Source organism: Parasteatoda tepidariorum, chromosome 7 (assembly GCF_982258835.1).
Source record: "Parasteatoda tepidariorum strain Cologne lab strain chromosome 7, Ptep-v5.0, whole genome shotgun sequence".
Classification (NCBI taxonomy): Eukaryota; Metazoa; Arthropoda; class Arachnida; order Araneae; family Theridiidae; genus Parasteatoda; species Parasteatoda tepidariorum.
This window is the reverse complement of record NC_141761.1, coordinates 38254184-38263529: the sequence shown is the minus strand read 5'-3', so window position 1 is coordinate 38263529 and position 9346 is coordinate 38254184. Positions and strand designations below refer to the sequence as shown.

Here is a 9346-nt window from a genome sequence, read left to right as displayed (position 1 = left end):
TTTTCAAGAAAAAGCCAATTCCCTGGGTACGCATTAACTCTATAGGGAGTTTAGAAATACTAGATTTTCTGAGAAAAAATAGCAGACATTTCTTTTTTCTATGACAATTTAAGAATATTTTGCTTGTAATTTTCATGTGATGTTGTCAAGGCGGCACTCAAGGGAGAAATAGTTACAATTGTTCCAAGATTGCCGAGAGCCCGACCCGACTTTCTTGCAAAAAATAGTCTTTTTTTTTAAAAAATAATATTTCAAAAGATTTCGTTATATGTATAAAAAAAAGTGCATTAAAAAATTCTATGAAACACAAAACCAAGGCTTTCTGTGCTTTGAGGAAGAGGCTTGTTCTAAATTATGCCCTGGAGATCGTAAAACCTTTGTTTGGTCTTGTAGTATGCAGTTATCATCTTCATAGACTGTGAGATACACAAAAACGTACTTTCTCTGAATAGACATTTTTTCGATGGGCTCGGATTTCTGACCCCCCAAAACATTGGGGGGAGGGGGGGAACAATAGCAGCAAATTGGCGAATATGGTCTTCAAAGTTTGGGCAGGAGAGCAATTCGATGATTGGACCTCTTATTGTTAATTTTATTCTTTGCGTATTTCGCCACACGTCGAGAACTTTTCAAACGAATCGAAAAACTTTTGCACTCAACCATAAAATTCGCTTATCCAACAATAATTTCATTCAAACAAAGTTGTAGCAAATATTTATTGCTCTTATTTAATTATAATCGAAAATATTATCGGGGTTAAGACTGTATAGGAACCCAATCCGTGAAATGTCGTCATACGCCGCTAGATGCACTTTCCTATTGTAATCTTTCAGATGCACACGTATAAACAATTCCTAATGAGGAGTTATGATTGTAAGTAGTTGATGAATGATTATAAAGTGATTACAAAAATCTTAGTGTACTTACTAATCATTTTTAATAAAGGGTTATAATAATTAATAATAGTTATTAGTTTTGTATTAAGCCATATGAATGAAGAAAAAGTACTGAATCGAAATCAAGTACGAAAATCTGTCGTATTGTTGTTAACACTAATATTTCTTAATTATTTTTGGTAATAGATACAAATTGAAATAAATTTGTTTTAAAGCTTAAAGTTATGACTAAATTATTAATTGCTAAATATTATTTGTTTAAGAGCTTAATGGAGAAATGTTACTTTTTTGTCTGGAAGATCCATGAAAGGTCGCCATATTATTATTGAAGTCAAATAACTTATGTAATAGTTTCTATTGGTATTATGTTAATTGGTGTTTTAACCCGTAATAATAAACTAATATTGTTAACAATACTAATATTGTTAATTAATATTGTTAACAATACTAATATTGTTAACTAATATTGCTAACAATAGTAATATTGTTAACTAATATTGTTAATACAAAACTAATAACTATAATTAATAATAGTTATTAGCTTTGTATTAAGAAGCCATATGAATGAAGAAAAAGTACTGAATCGAAATCAAGTACGAAAATCTGTCGTATTGTTATTAATACTAATATTTCTTAATTATTTTTGGTAATAGATACAAATTGAAATAAATTTGTTTTAAAGCTTAAAGTTATGACCAAATTAGTAATTGCTAAATATTATTTGTTTAAAAGCTTAATGGAGAAATGTTACTTTTTTGTCTGGGAGATCCATGAAAGGTCGCCATATTATTCTTGAAGTTAAATAACTTATGTAATAGTTTCTATTGGTATTACGTTAATTGGTGTTTTAACCCGTAATAATAAACTAATATCGTTAACAATACTAACATTGTTAACAATACTAATATTGTTAACTAATATTGTTAACAATACGAATATTGTTAACAATACTAATATTGTTAACAATACTAATATTGTTAACAATACTAATATTGTTAACTAATATTGTTAACAATACTAATATAGTTAACTAATATTGTTAACAATACTAATATTGTTAACAATAACACTGAATAAACTAATATTGTTAGCAAGATAGCTACTGTAGGTACTGGGGAAATAAGTTTTTTAGCCACACTGAAAAGGATAAGTACTGTGGAAAATTGTTGATTATTGTAATTTTTGACTATCAGGTATTTACCTCGAGCAACAACTCTTTACCAAATGATACTGAAAATAGTTGATCGTTAATTTGGTGCAATAAACTTCTAGAAACAGATTTTTCTTTATATGATAACGTAAAGCCACTGAGATGGTCAAAAAATAATATTAAGTAAAAAAATGGAATTGTTTTAGCTTAATTAATTGTGTAGATATTTATAGTTTAATGCATGATTTCATTGTATTGATCATTGCAGATTTATTGACTATTTACTTTTTTTCCCTTTCTACGAAGAACGGATATTTAGCTAGTCTATAATATTGTTGAAACATTTTCCTAAATTTTAATTATACTTTAGTCACCATAGTAACAATTACATTAGAAGAGAACAATTTTCGCGAAACACTTCATAAAACTATGCTTTATATTTAATAAAATAGATAACGGGAAATTGATTTCACAGACTCACGCTTTGTTTATGTGATATAAATTTTTTTTTTATGGGTCACTGTATAAACATTATTACTGACATAATCCGGATCATACTGATGAAAACATAACTTGTTTCAGAAAATCTTAACACTTTTGTCGAAGTTTAAAATTAGTGTATCGCTCAGCGCCTAAGATGAACTAGCATTAATCGTAAATATTATTAAATAGTACTTTTAAAAATTTACAATTTAGTTCTTTTCTATTGTTGGAATAATTCAGGTAAGATTTTATTCTATTAACAACTTGCTATTTAATAGGAAAACGTAATAACGAAAAACAGCTTTCCATTGTTGTGAGTTTATTCTTAGCGGCCAGAAAATAGCATAGTATGATCCAGTATTTTTTCTACATTATAGATCCATATTTCTTTGGTTATCATCAGCTTAAAAATATTAAGATATTGTTTTCCTGAAAAATATTTATTTATTCTCACTTTAAAGGTAATAAACATGTGATGTTTATTTATCCTCCTTTTTTACTATTCTACTCAATTATTATGTGTTTGAATTTGATTATTATGGGGGCAGTGTTCTTACAGTAGTAATTTCTGGTATATTTGAGTTTTAGTATTGAAAGAGGAATTACTACTCAAATACATCAAACTAGTTTTATTTAGGAAATGGTTTTGAAAAGAACAAAATATGTCCATATCAACAAAAATTAAATAGTAAACAGCATCTCCTTTAATAAAAACAAAGAGATGCATTTTTATATGGCAATTGAAACTACGGACACTTAGGAAGATGGGAAGAGATCCAATGTTGGCGAGTTATCAATAGATAATATAATCAAAAACAAAGCTAACCACGCGCTATTTATAATTTAGTTACAGTTAAACCACCAAAAATGGCAGTGAGAAATAAATATATCTCTATAACCGAAATATTTTTGTGGTTAGAGGTATGAGGCAACCAGTGACGTACATATACTTAGGTTCGACCCTTGCAAGATTTATAAATGAGCATTATCTCAACACCAATTTTTTAAAATTATAAAAGGAGACAAAAACACTATGAAGAGACACTGAGGACTTTATAATCATTCATTCTATTTTAATTTATATTTATCTTTCTGTAGCTCTATATATTTTTTATTTACTTTTCTTTTAAGTGGAAAAGAAATGATTTGCTTTATTAAATGTTAAGAGAAATAGCGCTTGATTATTTGTTTGTATAAATTCAAGGATTTTTTCTTGTCAAAATTGAAATCAATAAAATGGTGCAGTTAGTAATAATTATGGGTTGCTAATTTAATGACGTCTAATAAATAATCATCTGATTTTAGATTTTTTGAAATAGGCTTTCAATGATTACTTTGAGTGATACTGAAACCAATTTGAATGATACAAAAAATTCTTTCGGCGTAAATTACGTAAAACCAAAGATATTTACCCAGAATCTAAACACGGACTTAAATATGAGTAAATAATGTAACTGACTAAAGAACTAGTAATGTAACTGACTAAAGAACTTTTTAAAAATGCTGATCGCAGAATTGTACTTGTATAATCGCGCCAAAAAATCCGTTTTTGTTCTTGAGTAACGCCAACTTTATTTTTGGCATTCTAATAGTGCGACGACCTTGTATTTTACATACTTCGAAAGATACTGTGAAGTTTAGTTAAAGTTTATTACCAGTTTATATATGAATATTAAATAAAGGCAATTAAAAGTATATTTAGACTCCACCGTCTCTATTAGGAGTTTTCAAAGCAAAGCGTATAGTATCAACACCTCCTAGAAAAGAGTAGGCCTCTGCACGGGTTACCATAAATATCCTTTAGTAGTCCAAACGTAATGACATATGTCGTATTTTCAACCACTGCGCAGCTTAGTACCCCGAACGTAATGACATCTTTCTTATTTTTCGTCTACTGCGCAGTTAACTTCGTCACATCGGACTACTAAATTGATCCGTGCTGAGGCCTTCATACTTCTAGGAGGTGTTGATAGTATCCGACACAATGACCAATCCAATTGGACATTTCAGTGATAAAATATTTGTTCGAATTTTCTAGCATTACACCAAAATTACCCCAAATGTTAGTTATGTTGAAATGGTCATATTTTTGAATTAGGAAGTGTCATTTGCTATAAAAACTGATTTTCAATCCTCAAAAAGCTAGTTAAATACTCTTAAAGAATCACCGATGTCTCTCCAGGAAGTTGAATTGGAAAGCAAATGCGTTTCAGCTGCTAGCTTTGCTCATTTGGCCAGCAATGCTATTTAAGCTATTCAGAACTCATCTCGTATAGATGGTTCGTCAACTGTCCCTACCAAACAAACCAAATGTATGTTGGACAGGTGTAACTAATATAAACAAAAGGTATTCTGGAAAATTTGTAGAGAATTGAGATTTTGATGGTAAATTAGAGCTTGCCGAGAAAGTTAAGTCTGTCTCATGATACCACATATACACAAAGCTGAATACTTGAAGGCTGCTTCTACAACAAACAATAATTATGCTAGCGCTTAACATATTTATTAAACTTAGCATAATCAATTAAAAATTTTACGAACTTATGAGAAAAACCTGCAAATAAGTTAATGTTGATTGTTTTTAATAACTTTTTAAAAAATAGTAAACAGGACTAAAACCTTTTTCATTAACAGTGATGCATAATGATAGAAAATTAAAGTTTGCCTAAGAGCTTTCGTATAATTCATTCTTTCATTTGATCTTTAGAACTGATAGTATAGTAATAAACACTGTAGTGCTTTCCAATAAAATTCTATGTTTTCTCCAACTTTATAAGAAGGTAAATTTTATTATCAGATAAGGTAAATAAAAGACCTTACCTTTATTTGGATGAGTGTCCTCTTGCCGATAACACAGGTTGGACTATATTTGTTCTTCTAGAGAATTTTTATAAATTACAAGCACCTGGATCTTTCATGAAAAGATCGATTTTATTTTAAAGAGAAGAAAAGCAAATACATTTTAACTAATGACATTTAAAGGTGCAGCACTTAGACGAACAAACATATAAGAAAACAAACAGATCAATTTAAAAAATAAATCTTTGCTTTTACATCGCTGTTGCGCCAACTTTGGTCGGCTCAACTTACGATTAAAACTGTTCGTTGTGGTTCTTAATTTACTATTTACTCTCTGTTTTCGTCAGTGTAGTTTCGAAAATTAGTCTTCCTGGCGAAAAAATACCTTCTTGGATGTCGAAGAATGTATTAGTCTGAGGGGACTATGACGTGATGTTTATTTCCTTGTTAAATATTTAAACGTGATGAGACAATCACAGTATTGGACTACATGTTTTCACCCATGTTCAGAAAAATGTATCAAGCCCCATTATTACAACCTGATATGGTCATAACTATCTGCCTCTTAAAAGCTTGGTGTTAGTTCGGAAGTGTTATTTTCTTATTTTATTTTATAATATCATAACCGTTGTTGAACAACCGACCCAATTTTTGGGTTTACGACTACTAATGTTCAACTACGTAGCCTTGTAATTTTGAACCCAATCCAGAAGACAAGGAAACTCCTGGATCAAGTATTGGGAGAAATTTGCCATCGTGTAGGTCTTTTTGATGGAACTAACCAGCATTTGCGTTACATGGAGAGGAAGATCACAAGAACCTCCCACGGTTAGCCTGACGGCGAAGGGACTCTAACCCATGATCCGTCTACCACTGAGGATATTTCACGTCAGTATTGTGGTCGGCGCAAGCCGGATGTGAATTCGTATCGATAAGCCATTGCTGGATTCGAACCCGGTTCACCTCAGTGTGAGGTGAACGCCCTATCTCCTGAGTCATCGCGGCTCAGAAGTGTTATTCAAGCTAATTAAATATGACTTACTTCTGCGGTGATGAACTTAAAAAATTCAATAACAGCTAGAGGGAATTGTTCCTGGTATCTAACGCCACTCAAAATATGCTGAAAATTCTTGTTTTCATAAGCCCTGACTGATTCAATGAAGTTCGCTGGTTGACCAGCAGAAAAAGCCTTTTAAGATTGTACACAGCAACTAAGAATCTATCTATACTTTTTTTTTTCGCTTCGTGGCACTAAGAACATGGATATTTCTCTGTCTAAATTGTCAACAAATAATTCATTTTGTCAGGTTGTCTTAAACAATATTTTAAATAGTGTCCAATAATTAATTAAACCTTATTTATTTTTCAAATATTGATTTTTAAGAAAAAGAAACGGTGCTGGATTCATAGAAATTACAGGGGTTATTGAATAGAGCAAACAAGGGGGCGTCACTTTATAGCATAATAATAATAAAGAAAACACCACTTTTAATTTTAAGAACTTAATTTTAGATAACAATCGACTTGAAAACAATTTTAGAGAATAACTTTTAGATGAGATTGTAACTATTGTCAAATAAAGGTTAAATGAATAATAAGTAACAAAAGTATTAAAATTTTTATTCATTTTAAAGTAAAGTGCAAACTATACAAATTATAAATACGACAAATACAATATAAGTTTACACTAATTATATTGAATGTGCTCGTCTTACTTTATAGATTAAATTTTTATTCCTTGCTTTTTGGTATCATTTCTTGCATTCGATAGTTTAATTTTTAAGAATAATTTTGTATGACTTCTAAATAGAGCTAATCATTGCCCATTATCAAAAGCAAAACAATTATGTCCAATAGACTAATTTTATTTAATTGTTTCACCCTGTGATTTATTTATGACCATTATAAATGCCAAACAAGTCAACTATATCGTAATATTGTAAGTTTAAGTACTATGATACAAAATTAAAAAGATTTAGTATTTTTTTTCACAATATTTGTTGTCAGTTTTCTTTACACAAAACATCTGCTATGTAGATTTCCAACAGACATCTCTATTGCGCCATCTTTAAGACGCAATTTATGAAATGGCCGTTCCTCGGCGTTTATATCTTTATTATTATCTTAGATTTAAAGATATTATCTTTGAAACCTATTCGATTCATCATTTGCATCCTTCCCATTCAACGATATCTTTCCATCATAAGCGGCACTCTGCTATATTCTCTGGCCATCTATTCAGAAGTTGAATGCTTAATTGATTAGCTCGAATCATTAAATGAGATTAATAATACACTCTCCCTTACTAAATTAGCATTTATAGCCATACTAAGCTGCTTCAAATTTGCAATTATCAGGTTCACAGATTTATAAAATATTTGTTAAAAAATTTTTTGAACCCATCATAGGTATATGAATAAAAATATTTCATCTTCTTCTACCTCTTCACTCCGTAGAGGGTATTTGTGGAGACTCTCCCTGTCATCCTCTTGGTAGTCAAGCACTTATTTTCTAAGAAGCATGGGAAAATGTAAATTAAAATTTGCATTTTCTCATGCAACAATTTTGTTTTTCTTCCAGTTTCCCAAATGGCAATGAATTTACAATACGACCCATAAATAAAAATTTACTTATTTATTTTGCACTTAATTTAAAGAAGAGTACTTAATTTCGATTGCGAATTATTTTCAGATTTTCTCTCTCTCTCTCTCTCTCTCTCTCTCTCTCTCTCTATATATATATATATATATATATATATATATATATATATATATATATATATATATATATATATATATATATATATATATATATATATATATATATTTGTTTGTTTGTTTCTGAACTGGAAAAAGAAGCATGGCTGGAAAATAATAGTACATTTATTCTTACACTTTTAAAGCAGAGAGTAAATAATACGCTTGCATGGCGAATCGGTATATTGGCAATAAAAGAGGAATGCTCTAAGTCTAACAATAAAAATTATTTCCGTCCCAGCTGCATTTTCAAAAAAGGAAATTGGTGTCGCAAATTTCAAGTCTAGCGTTCTTTTATATATATATATATATATATATATATATATATATATATATATATATATATATATATATATATATATATATATATATATATATAATAAAAATCATGTTTTGTTTAACAAAGTATATATTAAACATTGTATTTTTTTATTTCAATGAGATTTTTTATATAATTGTATTCGCGTTTAATGATCAAAACTCAGAAAAAATGCGCAAATAATACTTGGTATTATTTTCAATAATACTGCAATTAAAATTCTTAATACCACTAACAATACAAATTTTAATATTGTTATTTAATTATTGCAAACTAATTGCTGAATAAATAAAGTCAATTATCAAAATCAAACAAAATTTTTTTTTTATTATCGAACTTAAAAACATTAAGGAATCACAAAGACTGAGAATTGACTTGTCGAAAGAAAAGGATATTAATTTACGTCAGAAATATTTTCCATAATAAATTATTCTTGACAGAACAAGTCTTTATTTTTTATTTTCAAGTAGATATCTAATTAAGTTTTAAAATTACTTGCACTGAAATAAATGTGGATCAAAATTAAATGAGTGTAATTAAAACGGATTTATTGATGGTAAAACTGCTAATTTTTTTACATACTAAAATTATATGAAATGAATAATAAAAATAGAATTCAGAAGTCAGATTCTTATCTTATTATTAAGCTCTTAAAAAAGAGATAGTATTTTGTTTTTAATTTGTTAATTTATGTCTTGATTCTACGAATAAAACATTTATAATCAATGAGATTTGATATCAATGGTTTATTATCACAGCTTTAAGTATAATATATTAGTTAATGGAGTACTGTAAGAATAATATTTTTAGATAAATCTATGATTAAAAAAAATGTGTAATTCAAATTAATGATTTTTTAATAAATATTCTTAAAACATGCTAACTTAGCTTTTTATTTTTTTTTACGCTTTCCGAAGCCGTTCTTAGGGATTACCCTCCACAC

General features: G+C 28.8%; 1 protein-coding gene across 1 annotated transcript in view; it reads left to right on the top strand.

Moving 5' to 3' along the window:
- The first annotated feature begins 2585 nt into the window (after nucleotides 1-2585).
- Nucleotides 2586-9346, top strand: part of LOC107448188 (putative polypeptide N-acetylgalactosaminyltransferase 9) — a 69024-nt gene continuing 62263 nt past the window's right edge. The window contains exon 1 of the mRNA XM_087167684.1: nucleotides 2586-2769. The gene's annotated coding sequence lies outside the window, so the exon portion shown is untranslated. The remainder of the gene's footprint in view (nucleotides 2770-9346) is intronic.